This window comes from Petaurus breviceps, unplaced genomic scaffold, assembly GCF_028583685.1.
Source record: "Petaurus breviceps papuanus isolate PSGF00001 unplaced genomic scaffold, PetGlider_PUasm1.0 37, whole genome shotgun sequence".
Taxonomy (NCBI): domain Eukaryota; kingdom Metazoa; phylum Chordata; class Mammalia; order Diprotodontia; family Petauridae; genus Petaurus; species Petaurus breviceps.
This window is the reverse complement of record NW_027186296.1, coordinates 54,749,815-54,774,576: the sequence shown is the minus strand read 5'-3', so window position 1 is coordinate 54,774,576 and position 24,762 is coordinate 54,749,815. Positions and strand designations below refer to the sequence as shown.

The 24,762-nt window shown below is 37.3% G+C and overlaps 1 pseudogene; it reads left to right on the top strand.

Moving 5' to 3' along the window:
* The window catches only part of LOC138168332 (RNA-binding protein EWS pseudogene), a 63,280-nt pseudogene that overhangs the window by 135 nt on the left and 38,383 nt on the right, over window positions 1-24,762 (top strand).

The window sequence follows — 24,762 nt, the reverse complement described above, 5'->3', positions numbered from 1 at the left end:
GGTTTTAGGTGTAAGAGAGATCCTATGAGGAAAACTCATAGGTTTATCATAGTCAAATTCCCAAACTGCCAGTTCAGGGAAAAAATATTAAAAGCATCAAGATTAAAACAATTTAAATATGATGGTGCCACAATTAGAATTACACAAGACCTAGCAGCAGAGATATTAAAGGACCATAGGTCTTGGAACACTACAAATTGAAGAACAAAACTGGGGCTCCTACCAAAAATATCATACTCTGAAAAGTTAAGTATTATCTTTAATGAAAAAAAAATTTTTGATATAAAAAATATTTGATAAATTATCAGACTTCCAAGACTGTTAAAAAAATCCTGAACTTAGTAGACAATTTGACATATAAGAACCAATAGAAATATAAAGTATATAAAAAGATTGATTATAAGTGATCCATAATGACACTGTTTACTTTTTATATATGTAAAATGTATTTGTAAGATTCTTATTAATAATTGTGTAATTGTTGTGGTAATGGGATTTGAACATCTTCCATGCCCCTTGAACTTGCTGACTTAGCAGGAAGGGGTGGTGCAGGAAGGAGCCAGAGCCAAGTAGGAGTGGGACTGGGGCCAGCACAGTGACTGGAAGCAGCAGCAGTGACACAAACTCCTTTTTTTTTGAGCCAGCCAAAATTTCTGCTAAGGAATCCTGCTGAGGGTTGCCAGGGACGGTCACTGCGGAGACCTGGAGTTGCTGGGAGTGAGCTGTGTAGATGCTGAGCAGTTGCCATGAATGAGAAGAGGAGGATCTTTGCCTGAGGTAGCCTGTTCTATTTTGAAGGTTTAAGAATGAGGGTGTTGGGGGCGGAGCCAAGATGGCAGAGTAGAAGCACAACCTTCCCCAATCTATGTAAAAAGGGGACTCTAAACAAACTTTAGAGCTGCAGAACCCACAAAATGACACACAGAAGCTAACCTCCCATTGAGGACAGCCTGGCAGGCCAGTAGGAATCCAGGGCAGCCCTCTGGGAGCTTAGCCCAGCTCCACACCTAGGTTTTAGCCCCAGGGCAGGCCTGCCCAGCCACCAGCCAGAGGGACTGCAGATCAGCAGCAGCTGTGGACATTTCCAGATTTATCAACACATAGATGCGAAGGACAAAGTGAGAGTTCAGTGCAGTCTGGACTTTGGGACCCAGTAAGTGGGTGTACATGGCTTTAGCCCACCAGGGCGAGAAGCCACTGAGACTTTGGCACAGCCAGCAAGCACCACGTGGCAGCTTCCGCTACTGGCCTGCAGAGTGTAAGGGGACCAATCACCAGTCTGAGGGGTAACTGCCCTTGGTTTAATCTTCTTGGATCTGCATTGCAGTCTAGGGTGGAGGTCCTGGGGTGTGTGTCCAGCTTGCCAGAGCATGTGGAGACCTCAGAGAGGGCACCCATCTAATACCTCCAGCAGCTGAGAAAACCCCAGCGTTTGAGACAAAAGCTCCCCTGTCTGGTGGCAGAGTCCTACTCTGGCAAAAAGCCCAGGGGTCAAGTGACTGAGGGGTGACATGACCAGGCAAAGGAAACAAAGCAGACAGAACATTCCCACATTACACTCCTATTTTGGGGACAAAAAGGAGCAAACCATGGAACAGGAGGAAAACAGTGAAGTAAGAACTCCTGCACCAAAAGCTTCAAAGGAAAATACAAGCAGGTTACAGGCCATAGAGGACCTTAAGAAGCAGATAAGAGAAATGGAGGAAAAATAGGAAAAGAAATGAAAACAATGCAAGAAAATTATGAAATGAGAATCAATAGCCTGACTGAGGAAAATAACTTAAAAAACAGATGGACTCAAATGGCAAAAGAGGATCAAAAAGGCAATGAGGAGAAGAATGCCTTAAAAAGACAAATTTGCCAGATGGAAAAAGAATCTCAAAAGCTCAATGAGGAGAATCATTGCTTCAGAATTAGATTGGAGCAAATGGAAGCTAATGACTTTAAGAGAAATCAAGATGCTGTTAAACAGATCCAAACAAATGAAAGAATAGAAGGCAATGTGAAATGTCTTATGGGAAAAACCACTGACCTGGAAAATGGATCCAGGAGAGATCATTTAAAAACTATTGGAATACCTGAAAGCCATGACCAAAGTAAGAACCTAGAAATCAATCCTCCAGGAGTTTCTCAAAGAAAACTGCCCTGAAGATTTAGAAACAGAGGGCAAAATAGAGGTTGAAAGAATCCACCGATCACCTCCTGAAAAAGATCTGAAAAAGAAAACTCCTAGGAATATTATAGCCAGGTTCTGGAATTCCCAGATTAAGGAGAGAATATTACAAGCAGCCAGGCAGAATCAATTTGAATATTGTGGAAACACAATCAGGATAACCCAGGATCTGGAAGCTTCTACACTGAGGGATCAAAGGCTTGGAATATGATGTTCCGGAGGTCGAAGGAGCTGGGATTAAAATCTCATACCCAGCAAAACTGTGTACCATGTTTCAGGGTAAAATATGGTCATTAAGTGGAACAGAGGACTTTCAAATATTCTTGCTGAAAAAACCAGAGTTTGATAGAAAATTTGACATTCAGATACAAGAAGCAAGAGAAGCATGAGAAGGTAAACAGGGAAAAGAAATTATAAGGAACTTATCAAAGTTGAACTATTAACATTCCTACATGGAAAAACAATAATTGTAACTTATGAAACTTTTCTCAGTAGTTGGGATTAGAAATATATATATATATATATATATATATATATATATACACACACATATATATGTATATATGTGAGGGTATATGGGCATATTAAAACATGTGAATGTGTGTATATATGTTTACAGGTATACATAGAGGGCATAGGACCAAATTAACAGGAAGAAAAGGTGAAATTAAGAGGTAAGAGAGGCATATAATGAGAGGAGATGGGGAGAGACAGATTGGGGTAAACTATCTCATACAGAAGAGGCAAGGGAAAATGGTTACAATGGAGAGGAATAATAGGAAGCCAAAAGGGAATGGGTCAACCTTATTCCCATTGAATTTGGCTTGAGGAGGGAATGAAATACACACTAAATAAGGTATCTCACCCTCCAGGAGAGTAGAGGGAGGAAGAGGATGACAGGGGGAATGATGGAAGGGAGGCCAGGCTGGGGGGGAGGGAAGTTGGAAGCACCCACTTTTGAAAATGGACCGGATCAAAGTAGAGAATAGAACAAGTGGGAGGTGGGATAGAAGGGAGGCAAATATAGTCAGTTTTTAAAAATATGTCTACTATATTATTGTTTTGCAATAGCCACACATGTACAACCTATACTGAACTGCTTATCTTCTCAGTAAGGGTGGGTGACAAGGAAGGAAGGGAATGAATCTCGAATTGAAAATTTTAAAATCAAATATTCAAATATATATGTATATATATATATATGTGTACATATATATATATGCCATTATTAATACCATCTTACATGTAATTGGGAAATAAGATGTACAGGCACTGAGGCATAGAGATCCACTGAAAAAGTAGAAAGGAGTATGGGAGAAAATATGGGAGAGAGCAGATTGGAGGAGGGGATATCCTGCGGGACTGCTATTTTGGGGTGGTGGGTAGGGGAAAAGCAGGGAGAAAATTTGTAACTCAAAGTTTGGCAGAAATGAATGATGTAAATCAGAAGTTAATAAAGCATTAAAAAAAAGAATGAGGGTGTTTACTGCATTAACTATGTATGCCAACTCCATAGCTACTGTGATGGCTTTGACTTTCTGGTTTTGGGACTCAGTTTTCTGGTGTTTGAATAAATGTTCTAGCTATGTTCCACATTTAGAGAGCCTGTTAAATTTTGTGATTAATAACCATATCAACACATTTATAGTTACCATAGGCTTTGTGAATACTGCATTGTTGATGTAGTAGTTCATAAAAAAAGATTGAGGTAAACTGAGTATGACATGAATTTTAAAAGTAAAAGCATTTAGGAACAGCTTAAAAGAGTAATTATTTTTACAAATGAGGTGCAAGAGGAAGAATTGATGCACAGAAATTAGATGGGGGAAGATGAAGGAAGATAGTTCTGATAACCTACTTTCGTTGGGAATGGTTATAAGAGGGAACAATGCATATATATTTAAGAGTATAGATTCAGAAAAAATAAAATGGTAGGGCATAGGAAGGGGAGAGAAGACAAAGGAGGGATCTTTAGAGGGGAGGGTGAGGGAATAGGTAAATAGGGGTATAGAAGCGTGTTTAGATTTATGGGAATGGAAGGATAAGGGAGGTATCCTTGGAGGGGGGTAGGCAAGTCATAGGAGGGCAAGATAGTGGGTAAAAGTAAAGTGGAGGAGGCAGGAGGGTTAGGAAACAAGAGATATGCATATACATAAAAACAAAGATCAGGAGTAGGATAGTTTTGGGAAAGTATATGTCTATATATGTGTGTATATATGTATATGTGTGTGTATATATCTATAGCTGTGGAAAAACATATCTATTTTATTGTACCCTTCTTTTTTGGGGGGAGAACAAAGTTAAAAAATGCACAGCAGGGAACAAAAGAAAACTCACAAAGAAGCAAAGATGAACAGTTCTCTGCATAGTGAATAATATTTGTCATATAGGCTTTCTTGAAATGAAAATTTATTGTTGCATATTTTGAATCCTCTTTTATGCTCTACCATGCAACTGATATGCTTTTTTCCCTTTCTAACTTTGTATTTAAGTGCCAATATTTAAATTTATGATATATTTTTGTTTCTTTTCTGTATTCTGTACTTGTGTTCTGGCATTTGAGTCCAAAATAAAATTTTGAAAAAAAAATATATATATATACCTAGAAAACATCAGGTAATTTTAGGGAGGAGGCACTAGAATGTGGGAGAAAAAGAAACAGTCTCCTGTGTGATGAGTTGAGCATGGCAGGCAGCTAGTGATTCTAAGATGGACTTCATGATGGACTAACCTCTGCAAAGGCTCAGAGACTAAAGATGGAAATGAAAAGGACTAAGAAGTAATACACTTTGGAAAGGCAATTTGTAGATAGGTTGTGAAGGGTCTTAAATGACAAATAGAAGAATCTGCATTTTTTCCTAGAGGTAACAGGGAGCCACTGGAATTTATTGATCTAGGAAGTAACATGGTCACATGGTGGGTTTGCCTGCCTCCAGCCTCTCCCCACTCCAATGCATCCTTCATTCAATTGCCAAAGTGATTTTCCTAAGGCATAGGTCTGACCATGTCACCACCCCCCCCACTCCATTCAATAATCCCCAGTAGTTCTTTATCACCTCTAGGATCAAATACAAAATCTTCTGTAGGTTATTCAAAACCCTTCATAATTTGGTCTCCCCCTCTGACCTCCCCCTAGTTCTCCAGTTTTCTTACACCTTACTTTTTGCCACTTTGATCTAGTGACACTGGACTCTTCAAATAAAACATTCCATCTCTAGGCTGTGGGCATTTCTTCTCGATATCCCCCATGTTTGTAATGCTCTCCCTCCTCAGCTCCACCTCCTGGCTTCCCTGATTTCCTTCAAGTCTTAACTTCAATCCCATCTTCTACAGGAAGCATTTTCCCACCTCTCAATTCTAGTGTCTTTTTTCTTTTAATTACTTCCTTTTTTCCTGTATATAATTTGTTTGTACATGTTTGCTTGTTGTCTCTCCCATTACATTGTGAGCTTCTTGAGGGCAGGGACTGGTCTTTGCCTCTTTTTGTATCCCCATTGCTTACCATAGATCCTGACACATAGTAATTGCTTAATAATTGTTTATTGACTTAATGATTGGTACGATCTACTGTTTATGATTATTGCCTTAGTAACTTGTGGGAAGTGGGTAGATAGGAATATAGAGGTACTTGAGATTAGATAGCCAATTAAAAATACTCCAGGTGAGAAATAAGGGGCTCACCTAGGGAGGCAGCCATATGAGTGGAGAGAAAGAATAGATACAATAGATATTATGGCCATATAATCATAAAAATGTCACAATGACTGTCTACATGGGGTCAGAAAAAATGAAGTGCAGAGGATAACTCTAATGTCAATTTGGGTGGCTGGAAGAATAGTGTTGTACTCAAAAGAAATAAGTAGGCTTGAAATATAGCCTATGTTACTCATGACATGACAAAATACTCTCTCTTAATGAAGAACTAACCATGGAACCTACTGAGTTACCAAGTATTTATGAGATGAGACAGCTAAGTGGCATAGTAAATAGAGTGCCAGACCTGGAGGCAGAGATCTGAGCTCAAATCTGGCCTCAGACACTTACTAGCTGTGTAACCCTGGGCAAATCACTTCACTCTGTCTGCCTCAGTTTCCTCATCTGTAAAATAATCTAGAAAAGGAAACAGCAAACTATTCTTGTATCTTCACCAAGAAAACCCCAAATTGGGTCATGAAAAGTTGGGTATGACTGAAATGACTGAACAACAACAGCAGCATTTGTGCCCATTATCATGTTTATATACTGGGGGAGTTTAAAGGAAGAAGAGTCTCTCCCCTTAAAGGACTTTATCACAGAGCTGCTATAACTATGCCTGGGAGTTAGGAAGTTGTGGATAAAGAATTACTGATTCATAGAATTTAGAACCAGAAAGCACCATAGAGATCATTTAGTCTCATCATTTTACAGGTAAGGAAACTGAGACCCTCAAAAGTTAAAAAAAAAATAGTTGCCCAAGATCACATTGATAGTGATTATCAGTATCATTATCTGAGAGTTCTCTGATTTTAGAAAGAATTGAAAATTAGGAGCACTCCTCCCTTTTTGCCATTCCTTTGCCCCTCTGCCAAACCCTAGGCCATTTAAAACCCAGTGGGCAGCCTGACAATAAGAACAATATAGCTGTTTAGAGGACAACCAGGCCTTACTTAACACCTGCCTTTTTTCTGTTTCTGAGGGGACCAACCTATTGAGATTTACCACATGCTTTGGTACTATACCATCTGACCTAGTGATGCAATCTAAAGCCCTTTAGGCCTAGCTATCCAGTCTACTAGGCAGCTTTAGGATCTTCAAGCCTTTCCATCCTCCCTAAAGATGAACTCAGAGCATGAACACCTTGAAAGCAGGAATTGTCTTCTTCATTCTGTACTCTTAGTGCTCAGCATGGTGTGGTTCATAGTCATCACCTAATAAAATGCCTTTGCATTCATTTATTACTTGGAACAGAGCAACAAAATGAACAACATTAACATTTTTCAATGAAATATTGAAAAATGGAAATCTTTTAGGCCATAGACTTTGTATTAACAATTGAAAAAAAGTAGATAATAAAGTTAGATGTCAGTATTGGACCTTTACAAATTATATAGTCACACATTTTGCCTTAGCCAGGGAAGATTTGTAGATGCCTACAGAGGGATAGGAAACATTCCTTATAAACACTGATTGTGTCTGGCCTTTGTGCCTTTTTGGAAGTTATCTGAGAGACCACAGTGCTGAATAATGCTAATGATTATTACAGAAGATCCTATTTAAGATCTCTGATGAGCCAGAGGCTTTTGAGTGAGGAGATATGATTGACATCATTTCTACATCGTCACCTTTGCTCATTGATCATGTGTCCTCTTCTTTTTGTTTTCAGCTGCCTTTTTCTTACTCTCTACCTCTTAAACGCTTACCTATCCTTCAGCACCCAGCTCAAATCTCACTTATTTCTTACCTCTTCAGCTTAGAGTGATCTCTCTACATGAACTTTTAAAGTACTTACTCTTAATATTGCTAATTTGGCACCTAATAATATACCACCTTTTGACATATCTTCTGCTACTGTAATTTATTTAACTTTCCATGTGGGAAAATTACTTTCCCAGATATAACTAGGGGGAGAGGTGGACAGAATGCTGGATTTGGAGGCAGGATGACTGCATTGCTAATGCAATATTTACAGCACCCATGATCAAGATAAATATACCAACCATGACTATAATTCCTGCATGGTGCTTGATCACAAAATATAACAAACTCCCCACATAGAAGACAGAAGTAAAGCATTTATTTAGGCACCAGAAAACCAAATCCCAACACCAAGAAACCAAATCCATCATAAAAACTTAGAAGTTAATGCACCACAATGTAGCAGAGAGCTACACCATCCTTTAGCCTTCTGTGATAGTAATGGAACATAAAGATTTCCCTGTATTGGCTTGGTTTTCAAATTGATTGTGTTAAAACCCAGAGCTTGTTAATCCCACCTGTGGGATGGACTTGTTGATGTGAAAAGAGAGTCCTGAACTGGGAGGAGCTGGTGATGTAGATTTGGAGAGACAAGAGAGAGGCAGAAGAACTTTTTGGAAACAGCACCTCGTGGAGGCAGAGAGAGACTGAGAGAATTGCTGGGGGGCCACTTTGAATCGCCCTGGACTTTTGAGACCTACCCCCTGAGCTGCCAAGGACTGAGGAGACATGGCTGTTTTGCTGGTACTTTGTCTGTCTGTTTTGATGTTGTTTTGCCAGATTTGTCTACTGGTGAAAGACAGTCCTTTTGTTGAAGAAGTCCTGGAACCTGGCTGTTGGCTAAGAGCTCCTGAGACTGTCCTGCAGACAGAGAGTGAATACTGTCCACTGGTGAAGGACAGTGCTGTTGTTTCAGGGGTCTGGGAACCTTTCTGTTGGTTCAGAAGCCCTGAAGAAGGATTTTCTTGTTGTATGTTTACAGAAATCCTGGGAGAGGGTTTTGCTAATGTTTTCAGGGGTTCTAGGACTGTTCTACAGACAGAGGATGATTTAATGAAGGGACTGGCAATGTATCTTGTGGCCTTGCTAAGCCTTGTCTCCCCAGGAACTAAGATTGCTGAGAACTTGCCTCCTGTCAAGATGAAGAAAAGACCTCCATTTGGGTATTAAGTGCTGTGCTTAAACTTGATGTAACTCTGGGGTAGATTCAATTGTGATCCAGGGGTGGGGAACTTTTGACCTTTTTGTGTTCTATGGTTGAACAAATGAATGTACTTTACTTAGATTGGAAACTAATCTCCATTTGAGAAGAGGGGCTTTGTGGTGGACTAAATGAAGGTACAGCCTAGGGGTGGAGTAGTATTTAGAACAGGGACTTTGTAATTGATTGAATGATTGGAAGGCCCTGGGGTGGGGTAGTACTTGGAGATTATTTAATCACACTTAGTAAATGCTGTATTTTGAATGATGTCATGTTTTGATCTTCTCTGTTCTTGGTTTGTCACTGAATAAAATGGAGAGCACCTATGCTGGTATTCTGAACCTTGGGAAGTTGCCTTTCCTTGGTATTACATTACACCTTCCCACAAACCAATTTAGATCAATATCTATTCACAAACTTGACTAACTCCTTGCCTGAACATCCTCTCTCCTACCATCTCCCTGGCTCTGACTCCCAGCTTCCTGTGGGTTCTGCGCCACCCTTCAGCAAACTCCTGCCATCACAGGCTCCATGTTACCACATTCAACCTATTGGGGGCAGTGTTTATTTTCAAAGCAGGGAAGATCTTCAAATTTCCTGAGACTTATTAAGAGGCAGGGAAGATCTTCAAACTTCCATTACCATTACAATGAGTTTTAATCAAATCCAGTTTCAGATACTAACTAGCTAAGTAGCTTGGGGCAAGTCACTTAATCTCTACCTCAGTTTCCTCATCTGTTCAATGAAGGTAATACCCTGCAGGTTTGTTGTGAGGTTGTAAAGTACTTTGCAAATATTAGAGCTTATGTGTAAAGCTTCTTAAGGACAGTGTTCATATATTTTATATCTTTATATCCCACAAAGCAGACAGTACACTCAGTAAATATTTATTGAATGATTTGGAATTGTGTTCTTTTGCTCATGAATTTGTGGACATGTAGGACTATGTGCTTTGATTAAGGAGCATTCAGCATCAGTAAAATTCTCTTCTTCAGGCAAATTTGTAAACATAGCCATCATTTTTTTAAATAAAAAAATGCTTTTTGTTCATCCTGGGAAACATACATTTTGGAGAAATTGCTTTCTTCTCTCTATGGGACTTTTGAATCAGTAACTGCAAAGTGGAATGGTTCACCCCAAGTTGGGTGGATTGAAATGATCGGATGGTGAGCCTGGATCATGTCATACAGAAAGTTTAAGAGAATCCAGACCATCTTCCACTCCTGTTCGCTGCCCCACTGCTTTCATTCCTTCCACTAGCTAAAAGTTTATAACCTCATATAAGTTTCTTCAACTGCTAAGAGTTTTCCTAACCAAATTTCCTAGTTTCTCTTTAACTTATTCACAGAGAATAATATATGTTCCATTCCTATGTCCTTACTTAAATGGATTTAAGATCTATGGAAACTCTCTTAATCAATACAGATTGTGACATGTCCAAATCTCACTTGGAATAATTCTTGCCCAGGTCTCTGACCTTTTGTGAATTATATATAGAGGGTCTACATAGTGTTTTAGGCCAAAGGTGTCAAACATGGGACCCACATCACTCCTGAGTGTAGATTAAAATGTAATTGAGAAATATTTAATCAATAAAATGAAAATAAAATTTAAAAAGATAATACATTTTAAAACTGTTAATATATGACCCATAGGAATCCTTATGTATAGATTAGTGACCTTGATTTTATTCGAGTTTGAAAGCTTTGTTCTAGGTGGTAGAGTAGAGTACTGAGTTTAATGCTATAGAGCCTGAGTTCAAATCCCCAATCTACTATTGTCCCTTGTGTGACAGTGGAAAAATTTTTCACAGCCATTCTAGGCCTTAATTTTCTCATCTAACATGCCCTCTAGGGTGACTTCTATCTCTAGATACATAATTCTATTATGGAGGCTTTCCTTTGACTAAAACAATAACCATTCATTTAATTGCAATTTTTTGTTAGGTATTGTGTTAGTTATGGGGACACAAGACTTGTCATTTTGTCCACTTTAGAGTAGTACTCACACTGTTCATCTGTTATTCTCTACTAAGCTTTTGCTGGTTGTGTGTCTAGTGATTTTTTTTTATGTTAGCATCTAGGTGTTCTTAGTTTTGCTTTCTGATGATTGGAGGTGATTCCATACAGTGTAGAAAGATTGGTTATTGGATAAGCTCAATAGATTTCCTATAGTCAAAGGATATTTTTTTGTGTGTTGACTGAGAACTATATGGTACTTAGCACTCACTAGTCCATTTTTCACCAGTCCTCAATTGTCATTGAAGAAGTAAATTATGTCCACACAGGTCTGGGGAGCATTTTGCATTTTTATCTATTTCATACATCATCCTGGACAAAGAATTTATCACCTAATGGCAAAATGGATGATAATGAGCCTTTCTATACTTGCTAAGCCTAGTCTTAAGAATAAAACAAAACAAACACTTTCATTTTTTCAATCAGCAAGCATTTACTTTCTCTTCCTTTGTTTCTCCTAATTGTAATGAAGAAAAAAGAAAAGAAATGAAGACCAAATGTATTTCTCTGGTTTCCTTATATCAGTGTGAAATCTGATTGTCTGAAACTTCTCCCCATTGCTTACACTTCTGTTACGTGGGTTCAAGAATATCTAGTTTCATATTTTTTCTAAGAACCCTTACAAAACTGAAAGATAGCCACATATTAGCACAAAGTCTTCTCTAGGCTAACCCTCTCCAATTCCCTTGATTGACCCTCAGGTGACAAGGTTTCAGGTCCCCTCACCATCCTGATAATCCTCATTTTCACACATTCTGATTTGTCAAGATGATTTCTATAATTGGTCTTTGTCAAAGTCCTTCATCTGATGTAAAAATCTTATACCACCCCTACTTCCTTTGACATAGTAATGTCTGTTTATTGATCATTGTGTTCTATGTGGGTTCAAACAGTAATGATAACTTTTCTTCCATATGAAATTTCTTTAACATCTTCTCTGCTTTATGGAAATATCTGCAGTTCCTTCAACCTTGTCTCCTATATCATAGTTTCTGGAGCTCTTACCATCTTGATCAAGCTATTCTAGATATACTTCCAGTTGTCAATCTCCCTTAAAATTTGGTGTCAGGGACTGAACACAATGCTTGAGATAAAACATGACCTGAGCAATTTAAGTATCATTTCTTCTATTCTGGAGGATATATTTTGTTATTGAAAAGAAAATTCCACTTTAAAAATGTAACTATTATTACTCTATTTACATCATAGATAAAATTCTATGCACACTAACTACCACTAATGTATATATTGTTTCCTGGGGATTCTGAGAAGATAGAAGGCAGAGTAGGTCAAACAATTCCAAACTCTCCAGATTTCCTCCACAAAAAAGACAAAATAGTGCCTCAGGGTGAATGCAAGAGTTGGAGCAGAGCAGCGGTCCTCCTGGGACAACTGGAGAAGACCACAGGAAAGACTCCAGGACGGAAGTTGGGCCTGAGTGAAGTGCAAACACTTCCAGGCTATCTCCACCTTAACAAGAAACAACAAGCACTTGGGGGCAGCTGGGTTGGAGGTAGCCTCAGCATTGGCCACAGGAATTCTCACTTCACAGACAGTTGGACAGGAGGTGGGGTAGGGTGGGGTGGTTAGGTGGGGTGGAGGGGAGGTGTGAGACATTGAGCAGGGAAAGATTGAAGGACCTTCTGTTGCCAAGGAATGCCAGGCCTAGCTGTGCTGTTGAGATATGGTCCCACCAGCACAGGCTCAGTGAGTGCAAAAGCAGTGGTATGGGAATGCTGCTGGCTGTGGTCACTTACAGGAGAGGTCAGTTCTTGGTTTTGGTTTTAGACCAGCGGGAGAACTGAAGTTACGGCCACTGAAGAGTCCTCAGGGAGCAAGAGCATTTCCAGCATAGTGTGGTTGGGGGCCCTAGCTGTGGCTTGGTGGGGGGAAAGGGTGCTGAGGTTGGGCCCTGAACAAAGCTCATAAAATAATAGTAGGAAGGACTTGAGGTTAGAGGCACCATCCCCCATACCCCAGGACCAGAGATAATTATAGTAACAAGTTGCTAAAAAATAAAAATAAAAACAAAACAAAATAAAAGTGAGTAAGCAGAAGACAAAAAACCCAACCATAGACAGCTACTTTTGGGATAAAGAAGACCTGGGTTTGTTTTCAGAGGAGCAAAAAAAGCCTCTTCTACCCCAAACAGTAATGTCAAATGGTCATATGCTGACACTCCCATCCCCCAAATTCTTGGAGGAACTTGAAAAGGACTTTTAAAAATCAAATAAGAGAGATTTAGGGAAAATCAGAAAAAAAAAGAACAATCCAATAAAACCAAGAAAATTATGAACACTGTCAACATAAGGAAAAAAAAAACAACTCCTTGTCAACTAGAATTGGGCCAGGGGAAGTGAATGACATTATAAGATACCAAGAAATAATAAAACAACAAGAATGAAAAATAGAGGAGAATGTGAAACTCACAAGAAAAACAATCATTTTAGAGAACAGATCAAGAAGAGAAAACATAGGAATTATAAGATACCTTAAAGCTATTATCAAAAAAAAGAATCAATGCAATATTACAAGAAATAATAAAAGAAAATTGTTCTGAAGGTTTAGAACAAGAGGTGAAAATAGAAATAGAAAGAAAATCGACCAATCACCACCTGAAAGAGATCCTAGGATGAAAACCTACAAGAATATTATAACCAAATTAAAAAAAAAAAAACCCAGCTTAAGGAGAAAATATTATGAGCAACAAGAATATATATTGTTTCCTATTTAAAAAAATCAACATTTTCTGCCCCCCCCCAACTATTTGGAACTGTTTATATTCCCAGATTGACTGTATAATTGCTGTATATTCAGCTGTATTAAAATGGCCAAAGCAATACACCAAACCTGGAGCATTGCCCAATATTTTTAATGCATTTATAAAAATATCAATTTAATCTACAATTACTGATTTAGTAATGTGCATATTAATACATTTTTATCAAGCACTTTAATAATAAACTGTCACTTGAAACGACACAACACTTTTTTGTTTGACTATTAAATTAAGACTAATATGGAGTTATCCTCTTGCTTATTTGAGCATTCAGGACCAATATGAAATATTCTGGAAAGGAAGAATCTGTACCTAATTCCCTCTTCTCAGAGTAAGTTGAACTTTTAACCTCTTACTGAAATTAATCACACTTGATCTCATGAGTAAAAATGTTTTTAACGGTGAAACAATACTCCACTGAGATTTAACAAACTATATTTTAATTGTAATTGATTTATAGCAAAAGATAAAATGAGTTAATTAGGCCATGCTATTAGAATCAGTAGCAAGGGAAATCCTTCACACAACTACCAGAGAGGGGGAAGGAGAAGAGAGATTTTTAAAACTTTAAAACCATGTAAGTTTTAATTTCTAAGACTTCTCAATAATACCTTCCTGGATTAAAGAAGAATTGCAATTGTATAGTTTTGGGAATGTTTTCATTACCTGAAGTACAATCACAATATTGTTTTTCCTTTTTTCGTTGGCTCTGTGATGCCTGGTACAGTGGGATACCCAAAAGGTCCTTTTAAAGCTTATGTTGTTAGGGCTAATGGTTAATGTTAAACAAAGAATTCTACCTTGTTAAGAAAGAAATGAGTCTCATTAGTTAGAGAATTGTAAAGTGAATACTGATTCACAAATGTGGTAATTCTTCTTTCCTATTGTGGACTTAACTCATCTGAAAGGAAGTATTGAAAAGGTAAGGGACGTACAAGGGATATTCCTATACCCAGTGAGACATGATGTAGTAGATGATGCATTGGGCTTAGAACTAGAGGACCTGGGTTTGAATCCCACCTCTGGCTTTTGTTAACTGTGTGACTGTGGACAAACTCACTTGAATAATGAGTGTCAGTGTCTTAATCTGAAAAATAGAGATAATATTGTCTGATTTTGACCTGACCTGTCTTGAGAGTCAAATGAGATAGCATGTAATATGTTAAATAAATATCAAGTTTAACAATTCTAAAAGAAGAATGATTATATGGGAAGGAATAAATAGGATCCAATATTTTCTTTCTTAACTACTAAAGTGGAAAGATTTCAGGTATGGTCCTAGCAACTGGATCTGGTTTCTGAAGACTAGTCTAAGTATGGAGAGGCTCTCTAGTCAGTCAATAAACATTTATTATAATAATTATTAAGCATTATGCTCACCAGTGGCCTGGCCAAATGGAGATTTACTTTTTGGCCGTGACAATTCTTGAAATAAGAAAAACCAATTCAATTTTGGTCCTAAACAATAACTTCCCACTTGAGGTGAGGAAGACCTGATTTCAAATTGACCTCAGACGCTGACAAACTGCGTGACTCTGGGCACTTAACCTCAATCTACCTCAGTTTCTTCATTTGTAAAATGGGGGTAAGAATAACATCTACTTTTGTAGGCATAGCTTTAAAGACAGTACCTTCTTGTTTCAGCTTTAGCATTGGGACAAAAAGAAGCATTCCTTAGTTGTTGAAAAAAGGAAATGTATTTTGTTAAAACACAGCCAGAATATACAGTAATGATTCAGTAGCAATTAGATTCTCTGGATGTATACCCCCAGCTACATCTCTATCTGAAAATGCACCTGGTCAGTACGACATCAGGGTACTGGTGACTCTTGTGATCTCAGGCGCCCAACAAGTCTGAGAAGTGAAGACTATAAGTGTCTAGGACCTTTCATAACTCCAGGCTGCAAGCTGATCTCAGGGAAACTAGGATCAATCTGATCTCCTGGGAAGAGGAAATCATGGAAATCAGGGAAGCTTTAGTAGGAAAATGCTGATCCTATCCTATCTACCTATAAGAGTTGTTGTTGACTATAAAGTGAGTTAGTATATATAAAGTATATCTTATCCAAACTTTAAACCATTACTCAAATGTCAGCTATTATTAGCTATTATTGTGATGGTGCCAGAATGGTGAAAAAAGGAATTGGATTTGAAAAAAGGATTGGTGGAGCTGTGAATTACTCCACCTATTCTGGGAACTAATCTGGAACTAATACCCCAAAATCAATCTTATGCATACTCTTTGACTTGTCAATAGTACTAGTAGGCATATACTCCAAAGAGGTCAAATATAATGGTAAGGAACCCACATTTGCAAAAATCTATGGCAATATTTTCATTGTAGTGAAGGAATGGAAATGAAGTGAATGGCTATCATTTGGAAAATAGCTGAATAAATGTTGTTATATTAATATGGATGTCCCAAAAGTCTTAGTTCATTTAAAAACTTTAATTGCTTACTCATGTATAATGCTTAATAAAATTAATAAAGTTTTATTTAGCTCTTATATAATAAAATTAGTAAAGTTTTAAACTTTAATAGCTTAAAATTGCACTAAAACTTTTGGGACACTATGTATAACAGAGTAAAAATAATCTCACTATAAAAATAACAAATGTGGTAATCTTAGTGAAACCTTTATGAATTTAAGTAGAGTGAAGTGAGCACAACCGGGAGAATAATTTATACAATGACCACAATCTTGTAAAAAAAAAAAAATGACCAAAGGACTTCAGAATGTTGATCAAGGCCATGACCAATTATCACTTCAGAAGACTGTTGATGAAACATACTTATTTCTTGGAAGAGAGATATTGGATATAAGTTATTGGATAGGAAAAAAACATTTTCAGATATAGCCAGTGTGTTGATTCATTTTAATTGTACTGATTTATTACAAAAGAGACCTTCAATTTGGATTTGATGAGGAATTTATAGGTAGTGATACAGATGTGAACAAAAAAGAAAAAAAAAAGAAAATAATATCAAGGGAATAGTAAAAATGAATAAAAAGAGGAAAATGAAGATCAGAAGTGGGCATAGAATAGTATAGGTTTTTTTTTTTAACTCATGCTGTATTTAGAAAAACAAACTTCTGCAGAAATAAGAATCATAATTTTTTTTTCTGAAGTAAACATTCTTCTTTGTAGATGAAGATGTCCATGGCTATGGATATTTATTAAATTCATCAAAAGGGAAATCAAAAAAGAAAAGATGGAACAGAGAGCTCTAAGAATCACATATATTTTAGATCATCTATAAACATTAACTCACCTGTTGGAAAACTAAGTTTTATTCCAAGACAAAATGAATGATTGAATTACTCAAGGGACAGACTCTGATTACTCTTGATATTCTCACTATAAAAAAGTAACCCCCCAAAAGAGAAGAAACAAGGAAGTTGCAGCTAAATGGAAGGATGACTCATAGGTTCTTCTTGGAAAGATAAATAAAGTAGTAAGGATTATTGATTTCTTAATGTAAAGGCAACAACAAACACAGGAACCATCAAGTCAACACGCATTTATTAAGCACTTACTACATTCCAGGCACTGTGCTAAGTTCTTGGAATACAAATACAAGTAAACATAAAAACAGTTCCTGTTTGCAAGGAACTCATATTCTAATAGAGGAAAACCATTCATGAAAGGAAGCTGAAAAGTTAGGGGTTGAAGGTGGGCAGGAATGAGAAGAGTGTAGTCTTGCCAGTTAATGGTAGAGAAAGAAGTTTGGATATTCAGAAGAGGAATAAAGGAGTAAATATGGCTAGTCTGGGCATTTTTCTTAGATTTTAGGTTCTTGGGGAAGTGGCAAGTCAGCAGAATGGGTCACAGGGTAACTTGGGTGGTCTTCCAGAGTGAAAAAGCTGCTTGGTTTTGGTGGTAAAAGAAGTATTCAAAGTCAAGGTGGAGACCAGAGACAAAAGAAGAAATTATATTTTGTCATCTCATACCACACTGCTCATAGCAAGTCTTTCCAAAATGACAAGCATGATTGTTTTTGTATCTTATGAAGCAAAATCTGTTGTAGAGAAAATGTAGAAAAATTTAATGAACTCTAAAAGATAGGAGAAAATATTTTGCATCACTTCATAAAACAGAGGAAGGAAAAGGAGAATTAAACAAACTAGCCTTAAAGAGATTCATCTAAGAAAAACTAAGGATTAAAAAAAAACACATTAGGATAAAAATGAAAGGAAGTTAACAAATCTAAGAATGAAAAAGATTTGCCAAGTTTACGTATGAACTTTTCACCATCAGGAACAATAAATCCATTACACTAGGACAAAACTTTCTGTCACAATTCTGGCTATACTTGTATAGTAAAAGAAGTAGACATATCACTAAAGAGAACAAAAGTGGGCAAGCACTCAGATTAGATCAGAGGAAATATGTGCTTTAAGGTGCACAGCTGTGAGGGCATCAAGAAATTGATTATCAAGGAATCTGAACCATAAGATATCAAAGACATGGAAAAAAAACCTTAGACCTCAATAAAACTAAGATAGTGAGACAAAGAGAATATCAACTACTGTATTATCATCATCATCAAAAGTAGCATTATATGGCACTTTAAAGTTTCCAAAGTGCTTAACATATATTAACTTATTTGATCCTCACAACAACCCTTTGAAATAGGTTTTATTATTATCATCCCCATTTTACAGATGGAGAAACTAAGACACAAAGAATTTAAGTGTCTTGTCTAGGGTCACACAATCATTTAAGAGTTTGTGATAGAATTCTAAAGCAGGTCTTCCTGACTCCAAGTCCAAAATTCTATCTCATTTACCACTTAGTTCTCTCTCTCTCTCTCTCTCTCTCTCTCTCTCTCTCTCTCTCTCTCTGTGTGTCTCTCTGTGTCTCTCTCTCCCTCTGTCTCTCTCTGTCTCTCTGTCTCTCTCTCTCTCTCTCTTTTTTTTAAGCAATTGGGGTTAAGTAACTTGCTCAAGGTTACACGGCCAGTTATTTCTGGGTGTGGTGCTGAGTGTCTGAGCCCGGGATTCGATCTCCAGGTCGTCCCAACACTGGAGCCGGTGCTCTTACTCTCTGAGCCACCTGGCCGCCCCCATCTCTCCCTCTTTATGTCTGTCTGTCCCTCCATCCATAATAGATATATTATATGTCTATATACGTATTTACACATATATTATGGAAACACATTCTTATCTATGCGAAATTTCCATGACACTAATCACCATATATATCAATGAATGTGATCATTGATATAAGCACTAGTAATCTTGTACGTGATTTTGTTCTTATTGAGTTGTATCAGTCATGTCTGACTCTTCATGACTCCATGTGGGGTTTTCTTTGCAATGATCCTGGAGTGGTTTGTCATTTTGTTCTCCAGTTTATTTGACAGATGAGGGGACTGTGGTAAACAGGGTTAAGTGACTTTCCCAGGGTCACATAGCTACTAAGATTTGAACTGGATGGATTTGAACCTTGGAAGCTGAATCTTCTTAATTTCAGGCCCAGCACTCTATCCACTGCAAGTGGTAAATCACATCTTTACACAATTCATTGAAAAGTGTAAAACTTGCAAGATACTACTTTGTCCTGTTTGTTGACTGTAAAAATTTATTTGATTTTGTAGAGCAAAGCATTCCATTAAATCTGTTCTTTGAACAAGTTATCTCCCCTCCATATATAAAAATGATTCAAGGTTTGTTGAAATAGATAAAATATAGCTAACTGTTCAATGTTCTTGATCATCAATATCAGGCAAGGCTTAAAACAGGGAAGTATATGCTTGACAAATGAATTTACCACTTATCATGGAGGAGATCTGACATAGGACCCTGTTTTGATGATATAGTCTTTCACATGCTTCTGTTTGCAGATGACATTGATATGTCTGTATAAAGTACCAGAACATTTTATGTCCTCACTTGAGATTAATTAGCATTCAGAGGTGTTTGGCCTAAACATCCACATAGGAACAAACAAATAGTGGTAGGGAATTTCTGTTGTCCTGATTCTAACAAGCATTTTTGGATGGACAAACTGTAGAGCTTTTCAATCATTATATTTAATTTGGACAGACAACTTAAGTAGACAAAGAGTTGACCTGATAATAAACACCAGAAGATAACACATTTGATTCCCTTTGGGGGACTGCAAAGTTCCTTTAATGATCCTAAACTTCTCCCAGAAACAAAAGGTCATCTTTTTAATGTCAATATTTTACTGGCATTGTATGATTGTGAATACTCGTGGCATACTATAATCTTTGAAGAAATAAGTATTACACAAAAAGCAATGGAGAGATGAATGGTGACTACACATATGTGGACAAAACACTGATTTATAAAGAAGAACCAGCAAATATTGCATAATCAAGTAAATGAATTAAGGAAAAAGGAGATAGTTACATGGTTGGGGCAAATAAAGATCTACAGATGGTCTCTGTGCTTTCTGGTATCCTTGGGATTTCAGGGGAAAGTGAGGAAACCCCCTAGCACATTGCTAAACTTATGCAAGAGTATTGCAAAGTTTCACAGGATGAATCAATGTATCTGGACTGTGGTCTACACTTTTGGAATCAACAGCATATTAATCAGATCAAAGATATTTTTTGATATTTGAGAAGGTAAATATTATAATATCAGACTCAATTTTTTTGGTTATCTATCTGGAAGTTGCTAAATTATATAGAGAACAATTTAGAAATATAATTCCTGCTCCCTGAGCAATTATAATATAAGACAGACAACACTATAGAGAGCAATTGATTTTTTTATCCAAATCTATGATTTCATCAGAATGGGAACTTCTGGTATTGAAATTCCCTCTACCAATGCATATTGACAACTTATTTGCAATTTAGATTCATAGAAAGTTATATCACTGAATAGTTAAGAAGGAAGGAAACAGACATTTATTAAGCACTTGCTATGTGCCAGGAACTGACTTATGTAAACAGCTAAGAGATTTCCACATATCTTCTTTGATTCTTACCGCAAACTTGAATGATAGGTATGATTATTATTCTCATTTTACAATTAAAGAGACTGAGGCAGACAGAGGTTAAATGAATTTTCCAGGGTCACACAACTAGGAAGTATCTGAGTCTTTATTTCAGCACAGGTCTCCCTGACTTCAGACCCAGCACTCTATATACTGCACTACCAATTGTTGAGTTGTGTCCAATTAATTTTTCATGAACCTGTGGGCCAAAACATGCCAATGCTGTCCATGGGGTTATCTTGGCAAAGATACTGGAGTGGTTTGCCATTTCCTTCTCCAGTGACTTATGGCAAACAGAGGATAAGTGACTTGCCCAGGATCACACAGCTAGTAAATGTCAGAGACTGGATTTGAACTCAGGTCTTCCTGACTCCAGGCCCAACACTATATCCACTGAGCTTTCTAGCTCCCTCTTTGTCTAGTGACTTTATCATGGTGTCACAGTTAGTATCTGTCAGAGACAGGCTTTGAACTTAACTCTTCTTAATTCCAAGATCAGTCCATTGTCTACTATATAGCACATTGTCCCTCAGAGGATGAACATATTAAACAATAAACTGATGGTATAAGTATTTTTCCATATCATATAAATATTTACTCATGAGTAACACAGATAAGCATGTTAAAGACAAATTTATTAGTTGGGGAGGAATTAACAAGTAACCATGAGTGTTCCCTTCTCAAATAGGAAGAAGCAGTCACTTCTCATCTAACTGCTGTACCAAAGCTTCATACACCTGCTCTTTGTGGAACTCAAAGAGGGAGGACTGGCTGAATGGGTGGTCAAATCAGTTCAATTCAACATGCATTTATTAAGGGTCTGTTATGTTCCAGCTACCATGATAGGTACAGAAAATACAAAGCTAAAAATGAAATAGGTCCTACCCACAAGGAGTTTATATTCTGCTAAGAGGGGAGATGGTGCAACATTTTTACAAATAAATGTAACACAAAGAAAACTGAAGGAGGAGTGAAGACTTGCAACTGTTGGGATTTAGAGAGGGCATAATGGAGAAGATAAAACTCCATCTAAGCCTGAGATAAAAAACAAGGATTCTGAAGGATACAAATGAGAAAGGAGTGCATTATGTTCATTTGCAAGTAGGAAATGGAATTTCGAATTCACGGAATGGGTGACGAGCCATTTTTCTTAGAAAGTACTACAAATTTGATTGTTTATTCCCTTTGTAGTTTGGATGAAGGAGTTGGTCTTCGTGACTAGGGCTTTGCAGCTCAGGGAATTTATACTATGCAGGTAATGCTTGAACTAGGATAATGGTGTTCATATTATAAAAAAGGAAGGACATTCCAACTTTTCATTTTCTGTTCAAGGACAGTAAATGGAAAAAATTATCTTCATTATGAAGCAGTCAGATCTGATGGTTAATTGAGAACAAAGAGTTCTGAGCACTATAAGTAAACTATCAGTATTTGAGATAAATTATATTAAGTGAAAAAATCAGAGTAACTCCAAATGGAATGTCAATCTTTTCTCCAATGCACATTTAGGACAATTTGCCAAAATAATTTTCCAAAGATATAGGAAGGCACATATCTCTGTAAATTTGACCATGTCCATCACCTAAAATATTCAAAAACCTTCATTTTTTTCTTCCTGCCTCTAAGACAAAATATGATTTTCTTAGTTTTCATGGCATTTGATGTCCTCCACAATCTGACTACAACCTACCTTATCAACCTTTTTTTGTAATACAGCCAGGTCCCAATTAGTACAAGTAATAAATCCCTGGAAGTGGCTACCAGTATTCAGATTTCCATTATTTGAACTTATGATCATTTAAAATATAGCAATTTGTTCCTTTTGTGCACTTCAGGTTTCAGCTAAAAGGAACTACTGTGTTCCTTCTCTCATCTCCTTGGAGTAGCATGTATTCTTATTGTCTCCCACATCTAGAGTGTATTCCAGAATGTGCTTACCTTCTCTCAAGTTTCAGCTCATTATCCATTGCCTCTTTCAGTCATTTCCTGGTACTGCTAGCTCCTTACTAATTCAAACTTTCTTAAAGCTCATTACCTATCTTTGTCTTTTTGAATTTCCATCCCCCCTTGAATTAAACTCCTCAGTGTTCATGTTTTATCCTAACTCATGCTTAGAATATAATATCCCTAAGGGGAGGCCAGGTGGCGCAGTGAATGAGAGCACCGGCCCCAGAGTTGGGAGACCTGGGATCTCTTCCGGGCTCAGATACTTAACACCCACACAAAATAACTGGCCATATAACCTTGAGCAAGTTACTTAACCCCAATTGCTTAGGGGCAGCCAGGTGTCACAGTGAGTAAGAGTGCAAGCCCCAGCATTAGCAGACCTGGGATTGGTTCTGGCTTCAGATACTCGGCACCCACACAAAAATAACTGGCTGTGTAACCTTGAGCAAGTTACTTAACCCTGATTGCTTAAAAAAAAAGAATATACTATCCTGGAGGCCAAGGACCTTATTTATTTACCTATTTTAATTTTATCTCTGTAACCTCAATACTTATCAGAATGCTTTAAATGTAAAAAAAAAAAAAAGTCCATGATTTCATTGGCAGATGGAATTCCTGATGAGGACACTCCCTTCATTATGGATTATCAGCAAATTACCATCTTATAGAGTTGTCCTAAGAGGTTAATTGACTTACCCAGCATCACATAGACAGTATGTATCTGTCATATTTGTAAAGTTTACTGATTCCTAAGGGATAAAAACTCCCATTGAAAATATAACAATCAGTTCTGTCTGGGTCTTGGGAGCTGGTCTGAGCTTGCTCCCAAACACCCCTAACTCACAGTACAGCTTGAAGAGAGCAAGACTAGAAGTGGAAGTCTAAATATAGACCTTCTCTGGACTACTCTGGAGGGCTTCTGTAGGAGGTGATTCTGTTAGTACTTTGTTATATTATTACTAAGACTCATCATAAGGTAAGGTAATGGAGATGCCATGACCTATTGATCTGATTACACCATTAGAGAATCAACCTATTCTCTAGAAAGTGATGGATCTCTTCATTATGATTCACACATTACCCAGAAGCCTCTGACTTACTGGAATTTTTGTTAAAAATTGTAAATCTCTTAGCAATCATTTTCACCTACTACAATATTCACTAACAATGGAGGAAGGGTGACCTATAAACTTATTAATGTTTCATTTAAAGCTGTCTCAATGTGTATTTTTATTATATTAAAACATCCTGGAGAACTTATCAAAAGAGAATGAGAAATATGGTGTTAGAGCTGAGGCATCATCCTGGTATATCATAGTGTGTCATTTTATATTAAAAATCTAGGGAAGTTTGAGGTGGGAAAGAATAGTAATCACTGGGGGTTCCATGAAATGCCATCACAAAGGGAGTTATACCTGAGCTGAACCCTGGAGGTAGGAGAACAATGTTATTCTTTGTGTTTAGGCTAGGGTCTGGTACACAGCATCACATATCTTGGGGCTGCTTAATTGACATTCGCAGAAAGGATTTGTGATTTCTTGATTATGTGGGAAAGTTTAGGCTGGAAATTTCTTTTGCTGACTCAAAACATCTCTTTTTCTCTAGAAAAAGGACTGAAGTAGAGCCAATGGTTGATGGACCTTAATTAGAGAAGTGGTTGGAACCCAAGCTGTACATTTAAGAAGTATGTCCAATTTCTCTGAAACTAGTTTTGTCGGTCATCTTAGCTTGAGCCAAAGTAGTGATATAGGGATGGGACAACCTTGTCACACAGGTTTAGGAGCAGAGAGCAAATGGCCATGTAGTAAAGATGACCAGACTCAGGCACCTAAGAAAAACTAGTTATATGCTCTGTAATCCACATGTATTGGAAAAAGGTAATTGGTCCATTAAAGGGTGAACTAGACAAATGATTTGGTTTGTGTAATCTACTTCAGGGAAGCAGTAAATTAAGGTCTCTTGAGGCAGCTAGGCTTCTGCATTCCATAGCTCTTTTCCTCTTAATTTATGCTGTAGGCTAGGTCTAAACCTGTAGTTCCAGGTATTTCTGTCCCTGAATCACAATTATTGACTAAATTAGGCTGACAGACATACTTAAGGGCCCTTCTATTGAGGGCCAAAAAAAATCTTTATATCAGTGTTTCCTAGAAATTGACCAAAGTATTTATTTCACTGTTATCACATGATGTTATCCTTTGGATGAGGTGATCCTATA